The sequence below is a fragment of the Helianthus annuus genome, chromosome 12 (assembly GCF_002127325.2).
Source record: "Helianthus annuus cultivar XRQ/B chromosome 12, HanXRQr2.0-SUNRISE, whole genome shotgun sequence".
Lineage (NCBI taxonomy): Eukaryota > Viridiplantae > Streptophyta > Magnoliopsida > Asterales > Asteraceae > Helianthus > Helianthus annuus.
Genome location: NC_035444.2, coordinates 124,063,412 through 124,081,454, shown reverse-complemented (window position 1 = coordinate 124,081,454; position 18,043 = coordinate 124,063,412).

The window sequence follows — 18,043 nt, the reverse complement described above, 5'->3', positions numbered from 1 at the left end:
CGCCATCGGTTGGGGTGTGACAGATTGGTATCAGAGCCATAACTATAGGGAATTAGGTTAGACACGACCTAGTCCGGGTCGCTGTCTTAGAGACCTAGACTATAGTTAGGAACCCACATACCCAGTTTATGTGTTCATTTTTGCATTCTTTCACTATCACTGCACTCGAAATTTCAATTTAAGGTCAGGCGATTCGGTCAGGAATAGGTATGAAAACCGCAAACTCCCGACTAAATTGACTGACTTATGACGATTTTATCCATTTACTCATTACACATAAGGAGGATTATACCAAGTCAGGAGTGAAACCCTCATTTTGACGAAAATTCTCCTTAAGTTTTCTTAAAAACAAGGAAGAAATTGCTAAGCCAAGGGGTGAAACCCTAACCTTAGCAGTTTGTTTTGAACTTTATTTATCTCACCAAGGCCTCGGTGGACTCCAACGACCTGAACTCACAAAGTATGACCTAGGGAACGCGTGTGGAATGCCCAAGAGTCGAGGCAGAAACACGACCTCTAGAGTCGAAAGTAATGACAAGTCTACTGTGAATAGTCGAGTTGCCTTGGGTAGTCGATGTCTAGTAGCCGCAGACAATCTATCTCTCGATTTTATGTGTTTCGATTCTGAGAACCGCAACCGCGTACTTTGATGACTCGTTGATTTTATGTGTTTATGTGTGCTTTCTCTGTTTGGTGTTTATGTTTTGAGATGTTATTCGATTTTACTACCATTTCAATCGACACACACGACTCGTACTGTTATTCCATCCCTAATCGATCTCCAGTTGCTGCAATCTAGACGACATTACGATATGATATGCTATATGACTAAGTTAGGCTAACACGATGCTATTCGACATGCTATTTCGAACGACACACGAGTTTTGAATGATAGGATCTTGAGGCAGTCAGAATGCTATATGTGCTTATAGGGGAGTTACGTGACATTACCTGCCTCTGTGATTAAGTAGTTACGTGCTTTTGTGGTTATGTGACTCTGTGCTTATGTGCCTCTGTGCCTACGTGTATCTGTGGTTATGTGCTTATGTGTTTACGTGATATGTGTTTCGACGTGATTCTAAGCTTTAGATAGTAGTAGACGTGTAAGGTGAGATTCGATTTCGTTGTATTGAGTCTCGTGACGATGTCTAATGCAGACCATGTCGTCGTCCGGACACCGAACCCCACTTACTCGCCAAGAAAAGAGAGACCGATGCCTCGCTGCTATCATCTCCAAGCATGTGGCGAAAGCCGTGAGTGAGGTGTATGAAAATGCCAGCAAAATGTCTGAAGAATCCCGAGCTGAAAACCCTAAGGATTCAAGCAAGGCTGCTTTCAGCTTCAAGCAGTTCAAAGCATGCAGACCAAAAGAGTTCACTGGTGAAGATGGTCCTACAGCCATGTTTCACTAGTTCGACTCAGTCGAAGTCACTCTGCGCCAGAGCGGATGTCCTAAACATCTCCGCACTCTCAATGCTACAGGCGTCTTCCAGTCCGTGCATTAGACTGGTGGACGGCCGAGCGAAACAAGCGCGGAAATGATGCAGCTTATGAGCTAACATGGGAGGAGTTGAAGGCAATTATGATCGACGAATTCTGCCCTCCTCATGAACGCCAAAAGCTGGAGGACGAGTTCTGGGAATCAAGCAGAAGGATGGAGACAACGCTGCTCTCACTGCTCGCTTCAAGCAGCTTAGCATCATATGTCCCGATCAAGTCAAGACCTCAGATCAAGCCATCAAGAAGTACATTCGAGCCCTGCCCGACTGTGTAGCCGACTTTGTTCACGCCGCCAAGCCAGCAACGATCGAAGAAACCTACCTACTCGCTGCTGAGATAAATGACAAGCGAGTAAAGTCTAGTTTTTGGGATAAGCAAACCAAGTCTCTGCACCAAGCCACTACAGCACTCGCCGACTCATCTGCTCAATCCTCCAAGTCATCGAGGAGAAAGAAGAGGAACAACAACAACAGCTCCAGCAACAAGAGTTGTGCTGCCGCAACAACTGCCACTCCTCTACAAGCCGTACCAGCTCAACAGCAGCAACAACATCGCTCAGCTCCAGTGATCACTGCACCGCCAGCGAAGCGCACATACACATGCCCTCACCCACTCTGTCCGACATGCTCGTATCATCATCCAGTGGGTCTAGCCTGTCGTTTTTGCGCCCACTACAACCTTTACGGTCATTTCACTGCAAACTGTCGCTATGGTCCCCGTCAAGCCCCAGTTCAAGCTACTGTCAACCAAGTTCTACTTCCCGCCCCTCAAGGCCAACAAGCAGCTCAAGCACCTGCAGTCAATGCTCGAGTCTGCTTTGCATGTGGTGACCCTAACCACTTTCCAAACAGGTGCCCGAACAGGGTGGTTAAGCAAGAGCCCCAGCAGCAACAACCACAACAGCAGCCTCAGCAACAGCAGCAAGCCGCCCATGCCCGAACTTTCAACATCAATGCCCGTCAGGCTCAGGCGGATAACAACGTGGTTAATGGTACGTTCCTTGTGAATGGTATTAATGCTTCATGTTTGTTTGATACTGGAGCCGATAACTCCTTTGTGTCGTTTGAATTCGAGAAGCTCCTTAGTCGTACGCGCTCTTATCTATCCTCGTCATTCGAAGTCGAAGTCGCTACGGGAAGAACTATTGCCGTTAATTCAGTACTCCGTGATTGTACTCTCGAACTCAACAATCACGTCTTTCCAATCGACCTTATCCCAATGCAACTCGGAAGCTTTGATGTCATAATAGGCATGGACTTTCTTCGCAAAAACCATGCTGAAGTTGTATGCTTCGAAAAGATGATTCGATTCTCGCTCACGAATGGTGATTTATTGTGTGTGTACGGTGAAACAGCGTCGAAAGGTCTCAAGCTTATGTCGTGTATTCAAGCCAGCAAGTATCTCCGCAAGGAATATCGAGCCTTCTTGGCCAACATTGTAGTAGCGGAGAAGGGAAAGAAAAAGAAAGTTGAAGTCAAAGACGTTCCAGTGGTTCGTGAATTTCCTCAGGTGTTCCCTGATGATCTTCCCGGACTACCACCAAGTCGTGATATCGACTTCCGCATCGACCTCATTCCTGGAGCTAACCCCGTTGCCAAAGCCCCTTACCGACTCGCACCATCCGAAATGCGAGAACTCTCGAACCAACTCCAGGAATTACTCGAAAAAGGCTTTATTCGCCCAAGCACCTCTCCTTGGGGCGCGCCAGTCCTCTTCGTCAAAAAGAAGGATGGATCGTTCTGGATGTGTATCGATTATCGGGAATTGAATAAGCTAACCATCAAGAACCGATACCCCTTGCCCCGAATCGACGATTTGTTTGATCAACTACAAGGTGCATCATGTTTCTCGAAGATCGACTTACGCTCAGGCTATCATCAATTGCGGATTCAAGAGGAAGACATCCCCAAAACCGCTTTTTGAACCCGTTATGGCCATTACGAATTTGTTGTTATGCCCTTTGGTCTAACCAACGCACCCGCGGTTTTTATGGACCTGATGAATCGCGTGTGTAAGCCTTATCTTGACCGTTTCGTTATCGTATTCATCGACGATGTCTTGATTTATTCCAAAACGAAAGCCGAACACGCGCAACATCTACGTTTGGTTCTCGAGTTACTTCAGGGGAACCAACTCTATGCCAAGTTCTCCAAGTGCGAATTCTGGTTGGAGGAGGTTCAGTTTCTGGGTCACATCGTGAATAGTCAGGATATCTATGTCGATCCTGCGAAGATTGAAGCTGTCAAAAGCTGGATTATGCCTAAGAACCCGTCAGAAGTTCGTTCTTTTCTCGGACTAGCGGGCTATTATCAATGATTCATTGAAGGATTCTCCAAGATCGCTATGCCACTTACCGCTCTTACTCATAAAGACAAGCCTTTTGTGTGGGGAAACGCACAAGAGACCGTTTTTCAAACCCTCAAGCATATGTTGTGCAACGCTCCGATTCTTACGCTGCCCGACGGAAGCAACAACTTCATTGTCTACTGTGATGCTTCTAACCTTGGTCTCGGTTGTGTCCTCATGCAGCGAGACAAGGTTATAGCCTACGCATCTCGTCAGCTCAAGATCCACGAGAAGAACTACACAACCCATGACCTCGAGCTAGGCGCGGTTGTCTTTGCATTGAAGATTTGGCGACATTACCTGTATGGAACTAGGTGTACAATCTACACTGATCACAGGAGTTTACAACACATCAATAATCAAAGAGAGCTTAATATGCGTCAACGCCGATGGGTAGAACTTCTCAACGATTACGACTGTGAGATTCGTTATCACCCAGGCAAGGCGAATGTGGTTGCCGACGCGCTCAGCAGAAAGAGTTACGTGCTCAGTGCCCGAAACATCCAAGCCCAGCACAACCTCGAAACCCTTATCTGCGAAGCTCAACATGCTTGCTTTAACGAGCGTACATTGAAGAGAGAGAGAATCTATCACGATGGAGCTCAGTTAGTAAGCAAATCAGATGGGATATTCTATTATTTGGATCGAATTTGGATCCCTAAGCTGACCGAATTGCGAAAGATTATCATGAATGAAGCCCACAAATCCCGGTATTCTATTCATCCCGGCGCAGATAAGATATACCAGGACCTACGCTACAAGTACTGGTGGCCAGGCATGAAACGAGATATCGCCCTATACGTTGGAAGTTGTTTAACTTGCGCAAGAGTCAAGGCTGAACAAAAAAAACCTTCTGGCTTACTCGAACAACCGCCAATACCTATATGGAAGTGGGAGAGTATAGCTATGGATTTCATAACAAAATTCCCGCCCACGCCATCAGGTCACGACAGTATTTGGGTTATAGTCGATCGTCTAACGAAATCAGCCCACTTTTTGCCGATACGAGAAGACTACAAGGTGGAACGACTAGCCTAAATCTACACCGACGAGATCATTTGTAATCATGGTACGCCTCGTGACATCATTTCAGACCATGACGCTCGGTTTACTTCGCGATTGTGGGAAACGTTTCAAGCGGCCCTTGGTACGTCGCTTAATCTGAGTACTGCATTCCACTCTCAAACCGACGGACAGACTGAAAGAATGATCCGTACTCTTGAAGACATGCTCCGGGCGTGTGTCATAGATTTTGGTGGTAGTTGGAACAAACACTGGCCACTGGTGGAATTCTCGTACAATAACAGCTATCATGCCAGCATCCAAATGGCACCCTTCGAGGCTTTGTATGGTAGAAGATGTCAATCGCCTATTGTGTGGCACGAGATCGGTCACTCGCAACTAACCGGTCCCGAGATTCTACAAGAAACGACTGACAAAATCCACCAGATTCGAGACAACTTGGTGAAAGCTCGGAACAGACAGAAAAGTTACGCCGATAAAAGACGCAAGCTCCTTGAATTTGAAGTTGGTGACTACGTACTCCTAAAGGTATCACCTTGGAAGGGTGTAGTACGATTCGGCAAGAAAGGGAAACTCGCGCCTCGATATGTTGGACCTTTTAGGATTCTGGAAAGAATCGGAAAAGTTGCCTACAGACTCGAACTACCGGAGGAACTCAGTAACGTCCACCCGACTTTCCACGTCTCTAACCTCCGAAAATGCCTTGCTGATCATGATCTAATCGGACCACTCGACGATCTTCAGGTCAACGAAACGTTACACTTCGTGGAAAAGCCTGTCGAAATCATGGATCACCAAACCAAGCAACTCAGGCGCTCTCGCATCCCGATCGTAAAGGTTCGATGGGAAGGCAAACGAGGCGCAGAGTTCATTTGGGAACTCGAAAGAGACATGAAGGCCAAGTACCCGCAGTTGTTTAGATAAATAGATCTGAAGCATCAAATTGGTAAATCACGGCGTTGTGTAGCCTTTGACTTAATTTCAGGACGAAATTCCCTAAACAAGGGGAGGCTGTAACACCCCGTGTTTTCGAATATCAAAGTCAAAGTCCAAGTCAACTTTGACTTCTTTGACTGTTAATGTTCTTTTTGCTTTTGTATTATGTGGAGTAAGTGTTGTATAAATGAAATGATCGAATGTTTAATCAATGCGACCGAATTACGACTGTGAATAGTAGGAAGTAACAATGCGATAAAGTTAATCAATCAATAATCAAGCTAATCGATCAATCAATCAAACTCGAGACTCGAATTATGCGAACTCTGGTGTTATTATACGTGTGTGTGTGCCTTACGTGTTACTTGTGCGTGTTTATTTATATGTTTGGTATGATATTCAAGCGAATCAATCGAAGGTCGAATCAAAACTCGAAAAGCAATCGAACTCAATCGAAACCGACATCGAAACGTAACTTATAGAAGATTGTATATTAGATATAGTAGTTGGAACTGAAAGTAATTTGACTAGGAACTCTATCGTATTGGTACCATCGTCCATCGAAATCGAAACATCGAAAATCGTCACGAAATACTCAAAGTGTGTCGCGGATCGAACAGGAGACATCCTGATCGAACAGGCCAGCCGATCGTCTAGCATCTTCCTAGCCGATGGAACAGCCCATTCGATCGGAGCTCCTGGCCGATCGGCTGCCACTTTCCCCTTTTGGAGCCTATAAATAGGGCTGTCATTGTCACACTTTCCATATTTGGAAAGCTCTGACCGAACCAGCCTTCTTCTTCACCTTTTCTCATATTTCTCTCAACTCCGGTAAGTTCTCACTCTAATTCTTGTACGTTTTTTATCATTGCGTGATTCTACACCTTTCTATCTTTCAAAACTCGATTTCTAACCGTGAAATCACCAAGATCTAAGTGTTCTTGGGTGATGTCATCATATGGTGTTCTTCAAGAACACCAAACTTTGGCCTCATTTAACCATGAATAGCATACATCTGACCGATTCCCACATAAACAAACTAAGATTCTTACAAATCTTAACATTTTTATGAATAATTTCCAACATTCTTCAAACTTTTACACTCGAAACCTTAAACCGGTAGAAACGGAGCTTGAACCGGCTAACTAATCATTCTAACAGTTAAGAGGTTCAAGATTCGGATTCTATATACAAGGTTCACCGACGATGGGTTAAACTCTAAACCGACGTTCCGAACCGTTCACCGGCTGGACTTGGGTGATTCCTGTCCGAGCCGGAGAAACGAGTAGGAACGGAGGATATCATAGTTCAACTCGTTATCAAACTACCTCGATATGGTAACAAGTGGTCAAACAGCCAAGTGTTAGACGAAAGGCCGACCAGATCAGAAATGCTGGCCGAACGGCTAGGCTGTTCAAATAGCCCAGCCGATCGGACATACCAGCCGATCGGCTGGGCCAGCCGATCGACTAGCACATGGTTCCACACTTTTCTAATTTTATGAAGTATGCTATTGATGAAGTGATGTTCGATCGAATACGCTACTCGATTGGTGAACATTACTGTTCGGATCATGAGATACTATGCTTCAACACTTAATCGTTTTTACAACTCGTTCGTAGTAGGGAATGCGAGCCGATCGTACAGCCTGTTCGATCGAGCGACATCCTGTTGAGAACCACTTCAAAAGTTCACAGCCGATCGGGTAAGCCGGCCGATCGAACGGACCGTTCGATCGATCGACCTGAAAGGTAAGGACATTTTAGTGTTCTCATATACTACAATGAAAACTTCAAAAGTTCAAATCCTCAAACACAAACACACTAGAGGAAGAAACAATCCACTCGAATGGCCCAGCCGATCGAGCCTACCGGCCGATCGAACAGGACTGTCCAAACGGACATACCAGCCGACCGAACAGCCCGTTCAATCGAACCTGCCGTTCGATCGACTAGTCCATTCGATCCATTCACACTTGTCTATTTTTCCACGTTACTCATTGTTGTGCTATCGAACTATTCAGGCTAACCGTACTCTCAGCGCTCCCTTCAATCCATAATCAAACACTGTGAGTATACTCGATCCCTTTTTGCTTTTAGCACTTTTGGGTGTTACATACGTTGCTTATATCAAAGCACAAACGATCACACTACTCAAACTATTTGAACGCTGACCAATATGCATGTATTACGTGACTTAATGAATGCTTGTTGATTGTGTTTAAACGTGGAATGCTGTCTACATGCCTTAACGACGTAGTACTATAGTTTGGACTCAGCACCCGTTCACACGGGGGTTGTTAAGGACAATTACTTGCATGGATTACGGTGGTAATCATGTATTGCGAACCGTCTCGGACGGTCAACCCGCAGTCATTGGTATCGATAGGTGATAATTAACATGATTCGTTTTCCTCTGTGTACGTGCTGGTTATGCGTAAACTATTCGAACTCTATATGCTATTATCAAACTTGTATGCTCACCTTTACATTTTATGTATTGACTTTATTTTAACGTTTGTGACAGGTGCTTAAGTTGCTAGGATGCTTAGGTGAGTGGTGATGAAATCGAGGCCAGGGAGTCTAGAAATAATAAAAAATTGCCTGTAATAATAATTGAATCTGAGTTGTCAGAACAGAATTTCTTGTTTGGATGATTATCTGTAATGACATGTTTGTTTATTCGGGATACGGTATGGGACGTATCTTTAACTGGATTATATAAATAGTTGTTATGGAAACTTCTGAACAATCTGTTTCGCTCAGTGCCGCGCCCCGATAATTCCGCCATCGGTTGGGGTGTGACACTAGGGTTCAAATTCAAATTCTTTGATTAAAACCTAAATAAACAATAAATCAGCCGATTCAAATTGATCAATATTATCCATAATTGTGTGATTAAAAAATGTAAACAAACGACAAACTCGCTGCTCAATTGATCGATTAGTATTAACATGTTCATCCGTTAGGGTTTCAAATTCAAATTCCTCAAACAAATCGACAAAACGATCACTTACATTAGGAAAACTACGAGCATATATATCCTTAAATGAAAGCGCCAACTAAAAACCTTTCAATCGGAGCAACCAGATCTTCTTCCGGTTCCGCGAATTACTTCCGACAGTATTACTGGTCGGAAAAACATGACGAAGAGTAATTAAATTTCCATAACAGAGGACGTTGTGAAGCGCCCACACCATAGTTGTTCGTGCGACCTCAACGTCTTCTACAACTACTACTATGCTACGAGTTTCTGATTGTTCCATTTGTGTGTGGAATTAGTTGCAGAAATGATGGTGGTTAAATTTGCATTTAACGAAGTATCGCTGTTGTGAAAGGCGGCGGAGTTTTGAGGATGTCTATCAATTGAGTTGTGTGGGGTGCTGATTCTTCAGAATGTTCGAGTGAAAACGATTATTGATGAAGAGTGGATTAGGGTATTTGCTTGTGATGCATTTGAGGAAGATGAAGATAGTTCTCTGTGCTTTTATGTAGTTTTATTATTTTAATTAATAATGAGTTATAATAAAGTTATAATGACCAATTTACCCCTGAGGAAAAAGACAAAACATCAGGATTTAATTTGAGGATTATGAGCTGATTTCACTTTTGGACCAAAATGGCAAAAAAATAAAACCACAGGGACCTAGATACAAAAGGTTTGAGATTTTAATTAAAGTGGCAAAAATGCCCAAACCTCAGGGAACAAAATGACAGTTTACTCTTAAACTAGAGATTTTATAGTGACTAACAAACAAACTAAATATAACTGATAAATCAAATAGTAATAATAATAACTAAGATAAACAGTTAATTGCTCGGATGATCCCTGTGGTTTGCCATTTTTCACCTTTAGTCCTCACCTTTTTAAAATAGCATGTTTGCTCCCTATGATTTACAAACGGGTAACGCTAGTGCTCCCCATCGTGGATGGATGTTAGTTTTTCAAGTTAAGTCTAAATGAAATGACAAAAATACTCCTTTACATTATAAAAGTAAAATAAAATCTGAACACTAAAATAGACGGGACCCACAAAAATAAGTCTAAATGAAATGATAAAAATACCCCTTTACATTATAAAAGCAAAACAAAATCTGAACACTAAAATATGCCAGTTTGATGTGGTGTCATAGTTCTTTTGTTTTGTGAGTTCAGGATCGGATCGTAAACGATCACTAGATCTGCGATGAATTCGATTTAACGTGCAGAAACCGTCAAATCGAACCGTAATCGTGCGCGAAAATGTAAATAACTATCGTTTTATTACGTAACGATGACAACCGGACAGAGTTTCGACTCGATCCCTACAAAGAACACTCAAAATCTAATCAACATGACGTAATCGGAGGTGTTCTTGATGTAGATGATGAACTTGAACTTGAAGATATGAACAAATGAACTGTGTGAAGTTGTTATCCGATTTTCCGATTCCGTGCGAAATGAGCTCAGATATTTATAATTGAACTCATTTCGTATGAATGTATCTCTTGTTCGTGCGAAATCGAATTCCACTTGGGCATGCCTTTTCGTACGAAAACAAATTCCATGTGTGCATGCCTTTTCGTACGAAATCAAATGTGATGACAAAATGATATTGTATATGATGTCATCATTGCATAATGATGACATCACTTTGGACCTTGCTCAGTTTCTTCACATCGTTCCGTACCGTATACTGACCTGACATTGCCTAACTACACCTAGTGAAATCTCTGTCCGATATTTTACAGACTCAAGACACTAGACTTTACATGTACAGTTTGATTTCTATCTATGGCTACACACATAGTGCACTAACAATCTCCCACTTGGACATAGCTAGAAATCTGTGATGTTTAGTCTTGAACTGCCTTGGATAACATCTTCAAGTGAAACCACAGTCTCCCCCTTGAATGATGCCCCGAATTTCTAAGATTTGACGTTTAATCTTGCTATCCTTTCAATTTAGCTTCCTGTCAAATCTTATCATTATTCAAACGTTTAGATTTGACTGGTGAAAGTTTTCTAAACAAATAAATGTCTATTATCATATTTGACTTTTAAGCATGATAAAAGTCAGTAACCCTCACAGATGATCAAGTTCAAATTAATGACCTTGATTATCCAACTTATCGATTTTTTAAATTTTCATTTTGAAATTCAAGTTTCAAAATCATTTCTCATCACAAACAAACTCTCCCAACCCACTATCGTTCATCATGTTTAGCACTAGGAATTTTTTGAAAATCAGCTTTTCAACATCAGTTGTCGAAAATAAGATGAAGTAAAATCTTTTTTATTTTTAAAAATTTTATGCTAAAACACATTCTTTTTGGATTTTTGTTTTTAATGAAAAGTAGTAAAGAAATATTTACAGTCAATATTTTTATGAGTTTGTGTAAGAGGATCATACCAGTTTATGACAAATCACTAGCACCGTTGAGCTTTAAACACTTTAAGTTCTAAACGATTCACATAGATTGACGATATTGTTGTCCTCTTAAACTCAATCTAAAAACTTTCGAAATGCTTACCGATACGTTAAGATATATTAATTTTGCGCTAAATTCTTATGGACCCCACGATCTCAGCATATCCCCTCATCATGCAATATACTAACTCAAGAAATGCCTTTAAACTTTCATCAACCGTGATATGTGCGAAAACAACGCATAATGTTTAAACATTAACAATCAGGTCGATCTTTCGATACGCAGAGAAAGTCCAATGTTTAAACAAAATAAGAAATGAAAACAAGTTGAATATGTTAAGATCTTAACCACCAGATCGATATTCACATATACACAGAGGTGATCCAAGATTTAAACGAAACACCAAGAAAAATAAAGCTGAACGTTCAGACACTAACATCAAGTTCGATACTCACGTATACGCAGAGGATGTCCAATGTTTAAACAAAATAAAGAAATCAAACAAGTTTAAATCTTTGCAAAATGAAATGCACAATCACAGTGACTATTTCAGCAAGTTGTGAAAGTTCACAAACTGACCGGTTTTTATGCTCTTTTAGCATTCAGCGATTACTGAGTAGATACACAGTCACGAAGGATAAAACTAAGTACTATGCTTTCAACCGCGTTTCCCACTACAACTTAGACTTTTTCATTTAAGTTTGTATCGTTATCGCAAATCTATAAGTCTAGCTGAGCCTATCGTCACATCTTTAGTGAGACCGTTTATCACATTTTAACTTTCCATTTCTTTAGCGTACTATGATTGTCCACTGATGTACTATCATTTCCTCTTTTTTCAAACAAAACTCGTTTTTGTTTTTTTTTAATGTTTTTGACCTTTTAGATTTTATCATGTTTTTGTATTTTTCAAATTTTCAAAATTTCTAAATTTTCTTACTCCCCCTAAAATCAAAATATGTTTCAATTTTGATTTTCCGGGAAAATTTGAAAACAATAAATTGTACAAATAAAATGACAAACTGATGAGAATTGCCTCAATTCGCCATCCTCTTGGCTTAAACAATCAGAACTCCCCCTGACAACAAACTATTTTCCCATTATGATTTCAAAACACTTAAGTTTGTTTTAATCAAAATGGTTTTTCCGGAAAATTAGTTTTGTTTGCCATTTCACAAACATGGGGTTTAATTCATCACACTGTTTTCAACCACTTGTAGGTTTATCACAAAAACAATTTCCAATAATCATACTACTTGTAAGATAGTTAAATCAAGTACAACTTAATGTCCTTGATTAACCACTTGTAAGTCGAAGTATCACAGATGTGAATTTCTCAAGAAAGATGCCGATTCCTACTCCCCAATTTCCAACCTGGGAGTTCCGGTAAGTCAGGATTTTAAGCAAAGAATGCAGGCACCCAAGCCTGACCAGCCTTGGGTGTGACCTTTTCAATTTCACTCGGGGTTTGATCATTCCTTTTTGCTTCATAAAATTATTTTACCCCTTTTACCTTTCCCTCAATCATCTTTCCAAAAATATTTTTCACTTTTCCATTAAAAGCCTTTTCGACATCAAATTCTTTCTTTTCAGAATAGAATTGATTCGAAATTTTCACTTTGCCAAATTTTTGTTTAAAATTTTCAGTCCGCAATTGTTAGAACCCCACTTTTCGTTGATGGAATAATGACCAATAGTTTTTACTAGAAGCATAAACCTTTAAATGTACTAATATCATTAATGCATAATTTTACAAAATTTGGGCATGACCCGTCCGTAAAACGAGTATACCCCTGTTTGAGCCATAATCAAGACAAATACCGTTCTACAAGATACTACTAAAACCAAAACATCGAATGCTAAAAAGTGTGTCTACCCATAAATTGTACAAAAAGATATTTTGACCCAAAACATTAGTATCAACTAGCAAAAGCGCTTGGCATCACATATGAAGAACACGTGCTCGCTCCAATTCGCCGAGTCGCCTAAATTGAGGATTTACCTACATTTAACAACAAGCTTTAGAAAGTTAGTCATAATACTTATTTTTCTTACGATACCACTTTATAGTTGCATTCATTTATATACTTTCATTACTCTTACGCATTCGATTACCCATTTAAATGGGTTAAGGCATATACTCTCATAATGAGATTCAAGCATACCACTTACGACCCGATAACATTGGGTTAATTGCTTTCAACATAAATCTTTCGTTCTATCCGTATAACGGATTGAACTTCATACTTTCGTTATTGCATTCATGACCATCCGTACTAAACAGTTGGTACTATATTCTTACTCGACATGGTTCGACTCGAACCGGTCGACTTGCATAGCATAATATACCCTTCGTTAGCATAACCAAATCCGCAAGGGATTTGCTATCTACTACTTTCTAACCACCATAATCATTGTAACAAGGGTTGTTTTTCATAACATAAACAAAATGTAAATAAGGTTTTGTATGCAACGGAACATACCTCGGTCTTGTGATCCTTCCGATTTCTTAGAATTTGAACCTTCTTCCTTCACGCCTATATTAACACATTCATTGATTCGTTTAGTACCCAATTTCATTCCATTATGTTCCAAATTACACATAATTATTCTTTCAAGCATTTCATCGAACACCTAGTGCGCGTTACATTAATAAAGCATAATGTACAAGCATTTAAAGCATGACTTTGCTAGTTCATCCTATATGTCATCAATAATCAATCTAGTTCTTGCAATTCCTTTATTCTACATCAATATATCTAGCATTTAAGTATTACAAGCAGAATCACATATCAAGATTGCATATAATCATAATCCCTATAATCCTTCTATTCATAACACAATTTCACAATGTGGGTTTATAAAATTTTCTTTCAATTAAACTAAAATCAAGCATGACTTCTATTCTAGGGAGTAACCCTAACATCTAATTAACACAAATCATACCACGAATTCATGATTGGGTTGAAACCCTTTTTCTACAATTCACCAAATCCAGAAATTCGACTTACCACTTCACTAGGTATGCTTAGATAATCGAAACTTTAAGACATGCAGCTGATTAACATTGATTTTTCTTTGTAAATTGATGAGTTTTGCAAGAACAAGGGTAAACCTTTGCTTTCCCTGCTCTTGATCGATCCCAGAACCACGCACAGGATGTGTGTTTGTGGTTTAGACATAATTAAACCTTTCTTAATTATAATTTTTCATGTTACCCCCTTGAAGCTTGTTAAGTGTTTGATTTAAACACTTCCCATGATTTGACTTATTCATTTTTCACTTATTCTTGTATTAAAATGAATTTAATTACACATTAGGTTTTCCCCCATAAACTAACTGTCACACCCCCAAAATCCACCCGCGGAGTACCACCGCTTGGAGGCGTGACGTGACCAGGATCAAGCCACCAATCATATTGAACATAGTATTTAATAATAGAAGAAATCAATTCAACCCATCACAATATAACTGGTGTTTAACAAAACATAATTTGAGTAGCGGAAGCATAAGTATGTAACCCAAAGTAGATCATAAGTTCAAATGTTTAAACGTTAAACATGGCATCCACGATCCATGTCCCACAACGACCTGCTCCTCCCTGTGCAAGCTCCATAAGTACCTAAGGTCCTGCAAGGCATGCAGCAGAGAGTCAACAACTAGTTGAGCGAGTTCACAGTTGATAGTTCAGTAATCGTAATAGTATGAGTAGCTTTATGTTCGTTCATTAAATCATGTATCGTATTAGTTTGCATCGCGGCCCTCTAGGCATGTATGCGAAGATTAGGGGAAGTTATCCCAAGTATTCTAGACTAGGTGTATTTGTATCGCGGCCACCCGGCATGTGTGCGAAGTTTAGTGTATAGTTCGCGGCCTTCCAAGGCATGTGTGCGAAGATTAGTCATATTATCGCAGCCAACCCCGGCGTGTGTGTGAAGATCAGTTCTATTAGTATCACTAGTCTAGTCGTATCTTATCAATAACTCTTCCTCACCCGAGGACCATATAACTAAGTTCCATAAGCTAGGTAAGTACAAGTAAATAATCCAAACCCATTCCCACCTTGGGAACCCATGCCTTGGCTGTGTGAACTCACCTTGGTTTTGCTCGGCAGATACACAGAAAAGTTCAATCAAGCTATAGGGTGGTCAACCACGTCCTACCATCCATACAAGTCAGGTTCATATTCAAGTAGTGCACGTATATTCTACACGTATTGTACACAAGTAGTGACCATAGCATACACGTATAATCATGGCAGATCAATAACAGTCACGTAAATAAGGTCCAAGTATGCGGCCCGAATGGTTGGGCTCATAACAGTGTGCAAAGTCCAAACGGTGTGCAAGTGTTCATGGTCTCGAGTCGAGACAAGAGATCTCGAGTCGGGACTAGGTGGTCTCGAGTATAGGTCTTGGTGTTCTCGAGTCAAAATTAGGAAGGTCTCGACTTGTGCAAATGTTACTCGAGACTAGGTGGTCTCGAGTCAGGTCTCGAGTCGCAACAGGACTCGCAATGATGGTCTCGAGTTGTGCTGTTTGTGTGCGGGTTTTGCGATCTCGAGTCGAGATAGTGGGTTATCGACTCGCAACCCGTGTCGTAACAGATTTCCTTGTTTGATGCTCATTATCTCCGTAACATTAGCAAACAGATTTGGCAGTTTCATAATCAGATCAAATCTCCATTATTCAATCATTCAAACACGTTCATATCCATTCCAGAACAATGAATCAGTATCATATGAACATACAACCTAATCGTTCGAATATTGAACTCAAAGACTAGCATGTAACCCTAACCGATTCACCATATCAACCATGCATTCGGTTCTAGATCCTTATCATACAATTCTGATTTATATGAACATAATCTAATAAATATATATATATATATATATGAGCCGATTATAACACGAACAATCAACACAAACAAATCATGTTTACAGTAATTCTAGATCAACATACAAAATTGTAAACACACATCAAAACATCATCAAACAGGTAACCGAAGAATCCAAACACTAACCGATTAAAAGAGTGTGAAGGGAATGATCCGATCAACAACGATTTTCGATCCGAAAGGGGATGTTCGTCGTCGGCTTCAAGAGAGGGAAAGAGAGCACTAGGGTTTGTAAACTTGTGTGTGTGAAGTGTATTGGTAACAATATGTGATGGTTACAAACACTCTAATTGTTAATTGATCAAAGGGGGATGGGCCGAACCCAACCTGGGTTGCCCATTCGGTTTCGGTTATAAGAGTGTGGCCCAATTGGGCTTGTGCGGTCGGGTGTGAGTGGTGTATTTGGGCCGATTGCATACATACATACATACATACATACAAACGCAAATCAAACATAACATTCATTTAATCAACAAGGTTCACATAAGCACGTAACGTTACACAAAGTAGGTCCGAATTACGAGTTGTCACATTATCCCCAACTTAAAAGAAATTTCGTCCCGAAATTTGGTACGTACTCACTGAGGAAGCTAGGTAAGTTGTATCGTTTACTGGTTTTCCTGGGGTGTCACATCCTCCCCCCGTTGATCTGGAATTTCGTCCCGAAATTCCGTGGTAGCTTCAGCCTCAGTAGTGGTTGTACTGTTCGTGAATAACTGGGGGTACTTTTCTTTTATCTGATCTTCGCGTTCTCAGGTGAACTCTGGGCCACGACGGGAGTTCCAACGAACTCGAACAAGAGGGATTCTCTTGTTTTTGAGGACCTTAACATCCCGGTCCGTGATTTCAACTAGTTCCTCGACGAAGTGCAACTGCTCGTCGATAGTGAGTTCCTTCAGAGGAACTATGAGGGTCTCATCTGACAGACACTTCTTCAGATTCGACATATGAAAAACGTTGTGAACTGCCCCGAGTTCAGCTGGTAGGTTCAGTCGGTAGGCTACTTTGCCTATTCTTTCTGCAATTTCGAACGGTCCGACATATCGCGGATTGAGCTTGCCCCGTTTGCCAAAACGAACCACACCCTTCCAGGGTGAGACTTTGAGTAAAACCCGGTCCCCGACCTGAAATTCCAATGGCTTGCTACGCTTATCCGCGTAGCTTTTCTGACGGTCGCGAGCTGCCGCCATGCGTTGTCGTATTTGTGCAATCTTGTCCGTGGTGTCCACTATAAGTTCTGGACCCGTGATCTGACTATCCCCCACCTCTGCCCAACAGAGAGGTGACCGGCAATTACGCCCGTACAATGCCTCAAGTGGAGCGGCTTGTATGCTGGTGTGATAACTGTTATTGTATGAGAACTCCACCAAAGGGAGATGCTCTTCCCAGCTGTTGCCGAAATCAATAACACATGCCCAAAGCATGTCTTCTAGAGTTTGAATCGTGCGCTCAGACTGCCCATCCGTCTGAGGGTGATAAGCCGTGCTCATATCTAACCGAGAGCTAAAAGCCTTGTGCATTGCTTGCCATAGTTCTGAGGTGAATCGTGCATCGCGATCCGAGATGATAGATGTGGGCACCTCGTGCCTTGAGACTACTTCCTTCAAGTATATGTCTGCTAGTGTGGAAAACTTGTCCGTTTCTTTGATCGCCAGGAAATAAGCAGACTTGGTGAGTCGATCCACGATCACCCAAATTGTATCATTCCCACGCTGGGATCTAGGTAGGCTTGTAACAAAATCCATGGAAATTTCCTCCCATTTCCAATGTGGTATATTTGGTTGCTGAAGTAAGCCCGCTGGTTTCTGATACTCTGCCTTGACTCTTGCACAAGTCAAGCACTTGCTGACATAGGTGGCGATGTGGGCCTTCATGCTAGGCCACCAATAAGTTGTTCTGAGATCGTGGTACATTTTATCCGACCCTGG